The 14331-nt window shown below is 43.5% G+C and overlaps 1 protein-coding gene across 1 annotated transcript in view; it reads right to left on the bottom strand.

Annotated features, from left to right (window-relative positions):
- Positions 1-13163, bottom strand: part of PRKAG2 (protein kinase AMP-activated non-catalytic subunit gamma 2) — a 3182689-nt gene extending 3169526 nt beyond the window's left edge. The window contains 1 exon segment of the mRNA XM_044066896.1: positions 12819-13163. The gene's annotated coding sequence lies outside the window, so the exon portion shown is untranslated.
- Between the last annotated feature and the right edge of the window lie 1168 nt (positions 13164-14331).

Here is a 14331-nt window from a genome sequence, read left to right as displayed (position 1 = left end):
AGCTATTGATCTGAGCTCCAAGTTCCTCCCCTTACCCACAATATCCCTGTCTCCATTCTCCCTTCAGATCGAGTTTGCTGCCTAAATAGTACCAAACACCCGACCCAACAGAACCTTATCACAAGAGTAAGCCAGAAAAAACTCCAGAGCCCAGACAGAACCAAGGGTGTCACAACGAATACAAAGGTATAACAACCTTCACTAAGTAACAAGGTCAGGAGGAAAGGAGGGGGGGAACGGTTGAAGACAATTGAAGTACAACTACTCAGATGGAACGTTATGGTAAGTACATAACTTCTTTATCTGAAGTAGTTTACTTCATTTGGTCTTCAACCTGTGGGACAGAGTCCCAAGCTCTCAAAAACTCCTGGATGGCCCTCATGGAAGGATATTCCGCAGCAGTGCAGAGCCGGATGATGCTCTGTTTCTAGACACGATATCCAGTTTGCAATGTGAAATGAAGGTATGAGATGAAGATCAAGTGGCTGCCGAACAGATATCGTCCAGAGGCACCCTAGACTAGAAGGCAGCTGAAGTAGCCATAGCTCAAGTAGAATGTGCCTTCAGTTGTCCCAGAGGAAACATTCCTTTAACAGCATAAGCTCGAACAATGCATTGGGAGATCCAGCAAGCAATGATTACCTTAGAAACTGGCTTACCTATGAAGGGTTTAGAATAAGACATGGACAGTTGATCAGATTTACAAAAAGGTTTCATTCTGCGCAAATGGAATCTCAATTGTCTATGAACATCTAGCAGGTGCAACTTGTATTCCCCTTTATTTTGAAAGTTAGGGAAAAAACTGGCAAATTGATAGTTTGATTAATATTGGCTTCTGAGGCTACCTTAGGAAGGAAAGATGGATTACTGTGCAATGACACCCTGTATTTGTGAAAAATCATGTAAGGCATTTTGATAGAGAGAGCCTAGAACTCTGATACTCTTCTGGCTGATGTAATGGCAACCAAGAAGGCAGTTTTCCAAGTCACAAACTGCAAATTAACTGAAGCTGCAGGTTCAAAAGGTGCGGAGACTAATGCCTGTAACACTAAAGTAAGATCCCACTGAGGAGTCGGGTCCTTAACCAAGGACTAAGAAGGAAGGCACCCTTAAGGAAAGTCTAACAAAGTTTGGAAGACGCCAAGGAAGACATGTTCACCCCCACATGAAAATTAGAAACAGCTGCCAGCTGGACTTTAAATGTAGATGAACTGGCACTCTGATGAAATATACTTGCCAGAAATTCTAAGACTGCCGAAAGAGGTGCAATAAAGGGATCCAAGGCCTGCTGAGTGGCCCATATGGAAAAACGTTTCCATTTACTATGATACACCTTCCTAGTGGAAGATTTATGAGCCGCTACCAAAATCAATTTAACAGGGGATGACTATTTGGGAGTCCTAATGATCATGGGAACAGGAGCAGCCAAGCATTGAGCTTCAGACTGTCCAGGTCTGGGTAAGGAATCCCTGACGGATGAGAAAGAAGATCCAAAACTGGATCCAACATTCATGGAGCAACTATCAGATGAGACCGCAGTAAGGAAAACCAAACTTGGTGAGGCAAGAATGAGGAGATGAGGATCACAGTGCTCCCCAGTCTTCGGGTTTCTGAAGAAACTTTGACATAACAGGAAGCGGAGGATAAGCACAGAGGAGACCGGGAGGCCAAGCATGTACCAGTGTGTCTCTGGGGGCTTCCCCTGCATGGGGTTCAGAGTGAAAAACTCGCATTTTGTGTTGGAAGAAGATGTGAAGAGATCGCAGCAAGGACACCCCCACCTTTGAAAAATCTGTTCCGCTACTGAAGGATTTTCAAGGCCACTCATAAGGCATCAGGATACATCTGCTGAGACTGTACACTAGAATGTTGGACCACCCCGGAATGTGCATTGCCACCAGAAAGCAGCCGGTAGAGATCGCCCATTCCCACACTCTCATGGCTTCTCGACAAAGAGGATAAGATCTGGTTCCTCCTTGTTTGTTGATATACCAGACCACTGACATATTGTCTGTCTGAATTGCAATTGTCCCTAGTGGAAGATGAGCGTGAAGAGCCTGCAATGCAAGAAGGACCGCCCTCATCTCTAGTATATTGATATGCAAGCTGGTCTCGGAAGGGGACCATGTGCCTTGAACTGTCCTTCCCGTGCAGTGCCCTCTCCCCACCCTAGCTGGGAGGCATCCATGCTCACCATGGTTTTGGGAAACGCAGGATGAAAGGAGTGCCCCCTGAGGAGGTCCAGGGACTGAATCCACCACCAAAAGGAGTCCCTGCATACTCTTGAGATCCGCACAGGAAAGGAAAGAGGAAGATCTAACAGTGACCACTGGACCACAGGCATCCACTGAAGAACTCTCATATGATGATGAGCCATTGGCAGAAGATTGATCATGGCTGCCCTGGAACCCAACGCCCTTAGGATTGCTTCAGCTGTCAGGACTCGGGTATGAAGAATGTACAACACATGTAATCTTAGATTGTGTATCCTGTCTGAAGTGGGGAAAACTCTCATTTGAATAGTGTCCAACCGAGCCCCAATAAAGTCTAGAATCTGGACCGGGGCCAGTGAAGACATGTTCAGATTGATGGCGATACCCAATTTGTTTGGTAGCAGAAAGAAGTAATTCCTGGCTTGGCAGAGTAGATGCTTTGAAGGAGCAGCAAAGAGCCAATCGTCCAGTTAAGGGAAGACTTGAATACCCTGAAGCCTCAGGTGAGCTGCTAGAACCGCTATCACCTTGGTGAACACCCTGAGGGCTGTGGGGAGACCAAAGGGAAGGGCTCTGAACTGATAATGATTAGCCCCCATCTGGAAGCGGAGAAACCTCCAGGAGTGCCTGTCTATCTTGATGTGATAGCACGCATCCTGGAGGTTGATCAAGCACATCCAATCTTTGGCCTGTAGAAAGGGTGACCATCCAGAATTTTGCCTTGGTTACTGACAGGTTCAATGTGGACAGATCCAATATGGGTCAGAGGTCCCCCGTTTTCTTTGGCACCAAAAAGAACCTGAAATAAATGCCGGATCCAGACAGGTCTAGGGGGGATTGGCTGGATGACTCGTTTCTTCAGCAACTTTCCGATTACTAGTGCTGCTTCCTCCCTTTGCGTGGGTGGAATGTCTGGGAGGTGCTTGTTCGGATAGGGCAGTTCCTTGAACGGAATGAAATATCCTCTGGATATGATTCGCAACACCTAATGATCTGTCGTGATGCAGCGACAGATGACCCCCGACTGCCTCCAGAGATGAGAAGTCGGGCAACCCTTCAGGGGTGCTGCCCGGGTTTCTCTGAGAAGAGTTCTCGGGACCCAAAATTCCTTGGACCCCCTCTGCCTCTAGGGCAGCATCTATCGTAACCCCCTCTGCCTCTGGGGGAAGGAGAGTCCTGAGCACCCTGGGAAAACACCTGAGACTTCCGGAACCACATCTTCTTCGCCTCTTGCTGATTCTTGGAAACTGATATTTAAGGAGGTGAGAAGCAGATCCTGATGGCAGACAGTGTCTTCCCATCCTTCTCACTCTGGACTAGTGTCTCTTTGATGGAATTCCTGAAGAGCGAGGAACCATCATACGGGGCATTGGTAAAAGACATGTTAAAGGTCTCTGGGAACTGACACAGTCAGAGCCAGGCATGACGTCTGATGGCAACACCTGTCCCAGCCACCCTTGTGGCTCCCTCTGTGGCATGAGAGAGCAGTCGCATGGACATATTCGCAACTGCTTTAAGAGTAGCCATTTGGGCAGAGAATGTCTTCTTGTCCTCCGCCATGGACTCTGGGGCCGACTTTGTGACTTCCTCCACAAGGTCTCGCTGAAGTCAAATGATGTGTGCCATGTAGTTTAGCTCTCTCACTGAGAAGGTCGCTGAAGTATACACCCACTTCCCAAAATGATCCATCGCCCTCAATTCCCAATCAGGAGGATGAACCGTGGAGTTCTCCTGAGCGAGCTCCTTCTTAGTCGTGGCTGCCACCATCATCGCATCTACTGGGGACCCCTTGTTTCAGTGCATCATGTCCGACGGTGGGCTCAATACTTTGTCGGGGCACTTAGGGATGGGCTCTATGGTGTCCAGATCCTTCTATGCCCCAGATGTTATGAGATCCACTAAAGGATCTGCAAGAGGGGCAGCCAAGAGGTAGATGGGCCTGAGCTGAATGCCTCCAGGAACACAGACTCATCTGAGGTTGGTTTTGGGGCAGACTACCCCCCTTTCAAGTGGAGGAGTTCCACGATGTCTCCAAGGGGGTGACCGTGGGGAACCTTCCCCGTCCTCCAAGTCTTTGTCTTCAGCGAGGGACTCTGGTGGAGAGTCCAAGTGCCTCCTTTTACACGTCTATTTTGCAAGGCACCTCCTCAGTGGAACTCTTTGGGGAGGACTCTCAAACCTTTTGCTGTTCCCAAGGGGGAACTTCCTGAGGCATCATGACCACGGGCTGTCCCTGAGACATCAAGACAGTTGGAACCTCTCTCAGAGCCGAGGGGGTCTGGACAGAGTCTGAGGATGAGATGGTCAGATGTCTTGACCCCGTGAGAACCCTCTCCACCACTTCAACGGCTGAGGGGGAACGAACCTCCTGGGAACTACCAGCAGGGGCCATTCCCCCCTGACCCAACAGGGGAGTCAGAGCCGAGACTCCAGGAGCTGAGACACCAAAGGGGATGCTCCACTCTGAAACACTCAGAGCAGAGAGCACCGCCTCAGATCTGACCCTGAGGCTACAGCTCCAAGAGTTCAGATCCGACTTAGTCGTATCCGACAAGCTCAAGGCAAAGGCCAGTATCAAGGTACATGGTACCGTCGGTGCTGACCCCCTGACCCCGAAGGGGCCTTGGATCCAAAAACTAGCCGGTCAGATCGGAGAAGGAGTTATTCAATGGAAAAAAGGTTGCAAGGAGCCCCCTCCGGATGGAGAGGGCACCGACAAGACCCCCATCTGGATCTGAGTGCGGATAAATCTCTTTATCTTGTCCATCTCTGCCTCGCTAAGGCTCTGGGTAGAGTGGGATGACACCACCAAAACTGATTGGGAAAGCCAGTGGGGAGAGGACCTAGCAGGGGACCGGCTATGGGGTTCCTCGGGATTGGGTGAGAACCTCAGAGAATGGAGCCGAGGAGACCTAGGCCTAGTTGGAGGCCTCACTTTGGGTGAAAGACCTGCCTGCGACGATGGGGGACCGCTTGTGAGGCCTGTCTTTTTTAGTCTTATCCCCTCCCCCGGACCTCTTGGTGGGAGATTGAGTCCCAGAGGCCAGGGAAGTGGAGTAAGATGAAGCGGCCGCTGCTCCCCCAGCGGGGGAAGAAAGGACTGCCGTCCCCGAGGAGGGAAGCAGGCCTTTGAGGATAAGTTTGTCCTGCCTGTCCTTAAGTGCTCTGGGGTTGAACCCAGCACAAAAAGAACAGAGGGACTTAAGGTGGTCTGCACCCAGACATACTATGCACAGAGTGTGGCCATCCACTGGAGAGAGCTTATGGCCATACTCTGTGCATTTTCTGAAACCTGCTTTTGGGGCTTCTGTCTTCCTCACACCAGGCCCAGACACACACACACTCGCTAGAAAGTACAGACAGAAAAAGGGAAAAAATTTTTTTTTTTTTTTTTTTACCGACGCAGTCACAGAAAGTTAAAGAAATAGAGAAAGGATAGAAAAAATTTGAAAAATTTGGCAAACAATACACCACTTACAGCACCCAATAAACTTGGAGCTCGTACCACGCTTGTTGCTATGCTGGTGGCAAACGAGATCTGGGGGGAGAAGGGAAACAGGAGGTATTATGGGTAAGGGGAGGAGCTTGGATCAGTAGCTGGAAAATGCGGCCGTGTCGGATCCGATGTGGATCCAAAACCCAAAACCCACAAGATGAATACCAAATGAAGTAAACTACTTCAGATATGCAAATTATCAGATTTAAAAATACAAAGCTATGATTGTTTCTACTGTTTATTTTACTACTTTCCCAGTCACATACAAGCTGGTATATATATCCTTGGAGAGATCTGCTAAGACTGCACAAGTTACCTATTTCACTTTCCTGGTATTACCAAAAAAAAAAAAAAAATCAAATTTCTCATTCCTTCAAATGACTATTAATCATACTTTGAAAACATGGAGTATTACCTATTTTTTAAGGTATGGTTATACAATCCAAGTCCAAACCCTTGTCCTTGCCTAGAGGTATAAATGCAGCCTTTCAGTTATTCTAGCCATATGCTGCACATCTTAATTTATTTGTTTACATACCCTTTCTCATTTCTGAGCACTGCAGTTATTGCTACTTTCAATCTTTTTCTTTTATCCTGGAATTGTGTGTTCTGATAATTAAAATCATCCTTACAAATCTGAAGTCTTTAGTTCTGATGAGTTGTCAGGCAGGCAAATGGAAACAAGTTCCTTGTTACGGTAGGATGCAATCAGATTATTACTGTACAGCTGCAAATATCTCCCATTTTGGTAAGACAGGACACAGGACATACTTTACTGACTTACAAAACTGCAATAAAAGCTGTGAGCATTCCACACCTGTTCAAGGGTACAAAGAAAGGCTTGTTCTCAAAGCTAGCTGAATGTGCCATTTAGCAAATCAAGGTTAATCCCAAGAGATGCTTTTATTAAAGAATTTACATCATATGGATAGAAGCAAGGTCATATCCATCACTTTTTATTCCTTTACTAAAGATTTCAAAATACAGAAATGTGTTCAGCTGTTCAAAGCAGCAAGAAAGTGGAATGGAATGCACAAATATATAGATTTACAGTACCTAGCCAAAGCAACTTGGAAATACTTATCTTCAAGAATTAGAACACAGTTTCAGTCATTTTGAGGAGATCCCCCATATTCATAGACAGAATTACTAAGGGGAAATAAAATTCCTTTTAGATGCTTCCACGTGAGGTCTGTGCTACCAAGTGTTTATCCACTTATGTACACAGTCTTTGGTGTAATTCCTATTGTCTCTTTTCGCAGTAACAAACATGGCTCAGTTCTGTGCTCTATAACCTCTGCTGCTCAGCTAAGTCCATACCATTTATTACATCATATTCAGTACCCCGTTTGCCCATAGACTATATTAATGCACTCACAAATGTTCAGCTCAGATGTTCCTTTCCTGAAAAAAATGGATCACAGTGGCTGACTGTGTGGCAATAAAGAAACAACTGTCTTAACATAACTCGGATGGTATTCCAAAAGTCCCTCTTCAAAAATATTCTGACATCCAGTTAAACTTGTCCTTTATCAGCTGCCTGCTTGTCAAAGTCAAATAGGTAACTACCACAAACATCTAGCATCTGCTGTAAAAAATACACTAGGATTTGTTGAAACTTTGTATAACTTTCTTAGACCAATCTCATTTGTGTCTCATTTCTTTTGAATAACCAACTGGACAATAGCTACTTCCTTTTCTTGTGTTTTCTTACTTTATTATGCAGATTAGTGACCATAACTATTTATATCACTGTAACTTTCTCTTCCACGTTAATAATAAGGTATTATAGCACAATGACAGGATTTTTTTAAACATACCTTTATTTACATATCTTCTATAGTTAACCCACTAATTTTTTATTTTATCTTCCAAACTACCCATTGGTATCTTACAGAGCATCAACTTCTAAATGTATGCAAAATCCAAGACATGTTCTAGACCTGGCATACGCTGATGCTGGCTCATCACTGCCCCCCCAGCTACTCTAACTACTGTAGACGTCTGTATCTGTAATAGGACCCTTTTTAAAACAAAATGTATTCCTTATACACCTCAAGAATCTTTATCAACCTCACTTTCACAAAAGAGGGAACTAAGTGAAGGAATGAAGAAGCTCTTTCAAGTAATTAGAGCCCCCTTTATGAAGGGTAATGTTGTGTAGAACCCTCCATTTTGAAAGAGATTCTCTGTGTAACTGGAAGCCAGCTTAGGCTTTACAACACAAAGGTGTAGATGGAGGATCTCAGTCAAAAGCCTGTGGTCAGAATTACACAGTAACTGCTAGAAATCCTTCTCCACAGTTCCAGATACAGAGCAATGCAGCTGTCCTTCAGGATGTCACTCACATGTGAATCAGTGTCTGTAGACCTCAGCTCAGCTTAGTCTTATTACAGTGTTTTACCTCAAAGCATGCACAAAGCACATGGAATTCAAAATAAGCAAATGTTAAACAAAAGTTAGAAAAACAGCTAAAGCAGATGTTTAGTATACAGGAGCGGCCTTAGGTCAACCAGTGCCCTAGGCAACCACCTGGTGCCCCCATCCTGGTCTACATACACCAAATAATTACCAGAAAAGTGCCCCTGCTTGAGCGGCACCCTAGGCAGCCACCTAGTTGGCCTATGCCTAAGGCTGGCTATGTTAGTATATACTGCAAATGAACTTAGCCAAAAGGCTGAAAAGTAATAAATGCAAATAAATGCAATGGAGGTAAATCAAGATTTCGTCCTTGGGGACAGATCATACACGGGGAGGCTTGTTGAGGTTGCTAAACTTGTTCTGACTCACAGCCAAGACAAATAAGGAATTACCAGATATCGTTCAGAACCTAAAACTGTTTGAAGAATGCAGGTACCCTCATATAAGGACATTTCACAAGAGGAATCAGCAAGTGTACTGCTGAAAGCTAGAAATGTCAAGATGCAGCTTTTACTGAAAGTGTGGTATATCTGGGTGTACTGTTTGGGGAAGTAAATAATGGTAAAGACTGCAGGGTTCAAGTCAGAAAAGGTCACACAAGATGGCATGAAATACTGCATCTGCAGGACCCCAAGAAGGATTCAACAGTTCTGTACAGCAACAGTGGTCCCTCTCCACAAAGGTGGTGCCTCAACGGATCCTGGAAACTATCATCCCATAAGCCTGACTAGCTTGGTCTGCACAGCTATGGAAAGGATTATCATGGACCTCATAAATAAAGATATTGGGGACCTACAGACACTGGATCCTACCCAGTTCGGCTTTGTTAAGGGCAGATCCTGCCTCTTAAACCTGGTCGATTTCTTTGAAACAGTCACCAAGGCCATTGACGAGGGGAAGGTGGTCCACACAGCCTACCTGGACCTTGCAAAAGCCTTCAATACAATACCCCACTCGGGCATTATAGATAAGCTCAGCAGCTTAAATATAAACCCCTATGTCACTAGATGGGTTGCAAACTGGCTCAAGGACAGAACCCACATGGTTAGAATTGCTGGAGCCATGTCAGACTCCAAACCAGTTACAAGTGGCATCCCACAAGGCTCAGTCCTGGGACCTCTCTTGTTCGGTATATATTTCTCGGAGGTACAGGCCAACATGGAAGGACTGTGGCTGACCAAGTTCGCAGATGACTGCAAACTGGGCACCATAATCGACTCTCCAGCTGACACAAGCATCCTCCAAAAGGGCCTCATAGAAACAGACAACTGGTGCCAGAGCCATGGCCTCAAGCTAAACGCCAAAAGTGTATAGTCATCCCTGTGGCAAAACAAAGTTCCCACAAATTACCACATAGGTGGTAATCCATTAAGTACAGAAGAAGTAATTAGGGACCTGGGGACCCAAGTTGATAGCAATCTCTCATTTGACAACCATGTGGCCTAAGTGGTTAGAAAAACATTTTATATAGCCCACCTAATCATGAAGGGATTCACATCTAGATCAGGGGAGGTCATCGTGCCTCTTTACTCATCCCTCATCAGGCCCATAATTGAGTACAATGCCCCTTTTGGGATGTACCTTACCAGACACCTGCAGCAACTGGAAAGACCCCAAAAGTACCTCACCAAGAGGATCAAAGGGCTCAAACAGATGCCATATGCTGCCCGGTTAAAGAAACTCCAGCTCTACTCAGTGGCATACTGCCTGCTCAGAGGCGATCTGTGCCTGACGTATAAAGCCATGTCCAACCCGGAATTAATGGACATGCTGCACCTCAGAAAATCCAAATCCAAATCCCATCGAGCTACGCGCTCGAGAGACTTGAACCTCAGCACTGAAATAAATAGGACATGCTGGAGGGACAGATTCATAACCCAGAGGCTCCCTTCACTCTGGAATAAAATCCCAGTCCAGGTTAGGCCACTCATTGACTCTCTTCATGAGGAATCTTGATGAGTGGATGGGAGATCGTAGGTTTACCCCGGGTATCACTTCTGTGTCACTGTTAGACAGAGGCACAGTATACTAACCTCGAAAAAGGGCATAGCAAAATTAATTTAAAATGGGTGGCAAAAGCCAAACACACTCTGGCTAGGCTTATAAATGCCCTAGGGCAGATAGCATAGTACGAACCTATGATACTGACTTCTGAAGAGGTGCACATACAAGGTCATTTTGTTAGATTAGTAATCAAATAATAATGTGGTCTAGATGAGCTTTCACTTGTGTTAACCACCGTTTGGTTTACTATAAGTCAACTGTATCACCTCTTCTAACGAATTTCTTCTAGATCCACATTGTTCATTTGTGGATACAACTTCCATTCCATTCTGAACCATTTACTAAAGAGATGGGTGTTGGTATAATGGTTAAGGTGTTTACTTCACAGTCACAAGGTGCAGGGGTTAATTCTCACCTTTGAAAGGGGAACTGGCTAGGCTTAACTGACTCACAAGGTCAGCTAGCTTAGTATTTACCAATGAACTTGTAATATAACAAATGTAAATTAGCATTGATAGCCATTAAGTATATAATCTTCAGCATGTAGAGCCCAAGATATCACAAGAACAATCAATCTAAGCCAGTAATCGGGAATAACCTATTACCCTTCTGTGACGTGCTGTGTTTTGCATTCTTTCATATCCCCATGCTGACTCCTTAACCAGCAGTACCAGAGGTATACATCAAGTATGTAAATGGGAAGTCGTATCTAAAAAAATGCACAGTAAATGCTATAGCTGACTCAATTCAAGTACAAAACAAGAATGTGTGCTCCCTCCTAAGTGGATATTTTGCTAGCCGAACCATGTCTGCAGATATGACAGGGACCCATCTTAAAAATAACCATACAGCAGATGTAATGTAAACAGAAATTGATGGTTAATACTGTGTTTAATAAAGATTGCCTTATATGTATGGGAGACATCAATCCTCAGAAGTAAAGATGTGCACATCGTACAGTGATGAGAAGTAGTGAAAGCCCATTATCTGAATGCATCTAGCCACCTATGGAAATGTAGGTATACAGAACAATTTAGTGGCATTGCAGAAGACAATGCATGTTTGAATCTACATGGATCATTGTGATTTAAAGTGGAAATGTGCACGAAAACTGTATGGAGGATCAGTGAACAGGCCGTTGATTCACTTGACGATCTCACATAACCCTTCAGCATAGACTCCCCTATCCCTGAAGCTAATTACAGCTAAACTTGCTTACTGAATGTATGCACAGGTGGCATTCTGCACTATTGGATGTGTTGGTTACACCCTGCAAGGAGTTGCTCCCTTAATGTTAGAATTAACTAGAAATGTGCCACAATGGTATTTAAGAAAATGTGTGCAGTAGATGCCACTGCTTTTAGCAAGAGTATTAAACTGTTATCGCACAGTCTTGCTCAATCCACAGGAACAAATTATCTCTTGGAATTTTTCAAAACAACAGAGGTTAGCAAGATTTCTCCAGTATTTACGTTACATTCCCCTCTCTACAAACTACAGGTTTAACACTTCTCAACTCCCAAAATGTTGACTCTGTTACTGTGTCTAATAAAAAGGAATGAAAATGCAGAAACATGTGAATATGATATAAACAGTGCCATTTACAAGAAAAATCCTTTCCAGTTTGCAGGTTCAAATTCTGGACATGCTAAAAACCCTGAAAATAGAGAACAGTTCACTGTTTTTCCTGCATTCTCATATAAACAGCAGACATAATGTAGAAAAATGTTCATCAAAGTACCAACCAAGGCATGCGTACATTCACAGTGCATTTATCAATGCTAGTGATTTATTCATCCAACCAAGACATGCTTATAGTCACAGCGCATTTATCAATTCTAGTGGATTATTCATCCAACCAACACATGCTTATAATCACAGCACATTTATCAGTTCTAGTGATTTATTCATCCAGCACTATGTTTACAGCATTCTGTTTGATTTTAGAAATATTAGCACCAATGTAGCAAAACTTGCTAGCACTGGAGTTCAAAGACACCTTCAGTAATGTCTCTGTCAGGAATAAAGGCATCAAGGTCCATTCTGGACATTAAAGATTAATGGTACAGTTCCATTCTAGTTAAATGACTGAGAAACATTTACAGTGTGTCCCCCACACCCCTCCTAAGTAAAACTTCAAAACACTAAAACCATCCTGTGGAGCTACACAGTACAGAATATAACCTTGAGAGAGAAGCTTTTACTTTGCAGATATGTAATGCTTACTTTATGAATACTTACGAGACAACAAAGGCAATGCTACACGTTAAATGGTAGTGTTGAAAATGATAGAAACTCATTATAAGCAACTGTAAAGTTACCAAAGATTGCTTTGAGTATTGCTTTGCAAAAAGGTAACCATTTGGCATGCAGTTTGTCAACTTCAAATGCAACAATTACTTCGAAACATAACATAAGCAATTAGTTACGACTCTAGTTTTGGACCGAAACAGAAACCTGAGGCATGCATGCAGATGTGCACTCTGTTTCGCATATAGCAGTTAATGTACAGGTTTCTGACAACAAAGTAAACAGGTGCTCAACAATGCAAGACACTCTGCGTACTGTAACTGAAGGCAAAATACTGCTACTACAAACCATTCAGAATGCTAATCTGTCTTCAGGAAACGGACTAGGATTGCAAGAAGCGCTGCTAACTGCCAAGACAGATTAAGATGACTTACTGATGCAGAAAGGTCCAGTGAGCTTTTTGAAAGGCTCCATAGAACTGCACAAAAAAGACAACCTGCTAGAATCCAATCATCTCATATTCTGGAATGCACTTGCTGCTACTGCTACAACAGATGGGGTAAAAGGCTTCTGACAGAAGGCGTGTTTTGGTTTCTCTGATAGAGTCTGCGGTAGCAACAGCCTTCAAGCAAGTGCAGGGTGGAGAATGCTGGATAACCCAGGCTGTTGCTGCAAACCCTCTCATCTAACAGGCTGTATGCCAAAAACACATCAGGGCCATTAAGAGATCTAGTTACAGACGTGCTAGAGCAACCTGTTAAAGTAACTCTTCACAGACAAATCACCAAGAAGGAAAAGGAGAGTGACACAAAAACAATGATGTTAGGAAAAATAATAAGGAAACAATTAAATGTAAGTAATCTCTTCCGAAAAAAAAAAATAAAGCAAGCGGATGTTCAGTAATGTTACAGCACAGCCTACTGTATATTTATGGACTAGGAACTAAAGTTACTGCTTGATTTTAAGAGGCATCACTATTCACTGTGCCACCAGATGACTGAAGGAGGCATTAAAATCACAATAAAAACAGTTTTATTTACTTAACCATTTAAGCAAACCTGAATTAATTTAGTTAAACTCCACAGTAATACTCTGTTTGGTAGTATGAACTAGAATTTGGGAGGTATGAGCAATGAATGTGTTACATACATCTTTCATACACCGTTCTGATCCCAGTAGTCTCCACTTACTTACTGCCTCACTGAGCAAGGCACCTGGAATATGGTTCCTGCATTTCAGTGAAAGAAGACAGCTTCAGATAATCATTCCAATTAAAATACCACGTGCTGTTAAACAAAAGCAAACTAAAGAAGTAGTTTTCCAAATCCTTAAATCACTCAGGGTCCTTAAAAGACTATATTCTGCAGAAATACAAATTCATTCTCTAAGGGTCCAGAAAAAAAAAAACACTTAAGAATATTTATTTTGTGTGCGTTTACATCTGGGTGAAGGGGGATTTTAATGGAAATTCCACAAAGCTATATACAACCCTATAACATGCTCATGCCTTTTTCTAAGCTGAAAATATGTTACTACCCTCTACTGTATTAAACTGCCAACAAGCGCTGTAAAAAGCGCTCACTCATTTAGATTACTGACATTCATTGCATGTACTGCCACTGCCCACAGCACAGCTCTCAACTTTCCATCTCCAAAATGAGGAACACTGGCCCTCATCATGTGGAACAAATGGCCAAAATGTGGAACACATACTAACGGCTTACTAACAACTTCACCTAGGAAGGTCATAGGATGATCAAAATATGCTGGTTTTACTTACAAAAAAGATCATTAAATGAATTAATATGATTAACTTCTAGTTACTATGTCTATTAACTGAAAAAATGACTAACACTAAACATGTGACAGACCCTTTCAATGTGGAACTTTAAGGAACATCAACTTTTTAACACTCCAAATGAGGTATGTTCCTTGTAATGTGGTACA

The sequence above is a fragment of the Protopterus annectens genome, chromosome 3.part1 (genome assembly GCF_019279795.1).
Source record: "Protopterus annectens isolate FY-2018-M chromosome 3.part1, PAN1.0, whole genome shotgun sequence".
Lineage (NCBI taxonomy): Eukaryota > Metazoa > Chordata > Ceratodontiformes > Protopteridae > Protopterus > Protopterus annectens.
This window is presented reverse-complemented; position numbering and strand designations above follow the sequence as displayed.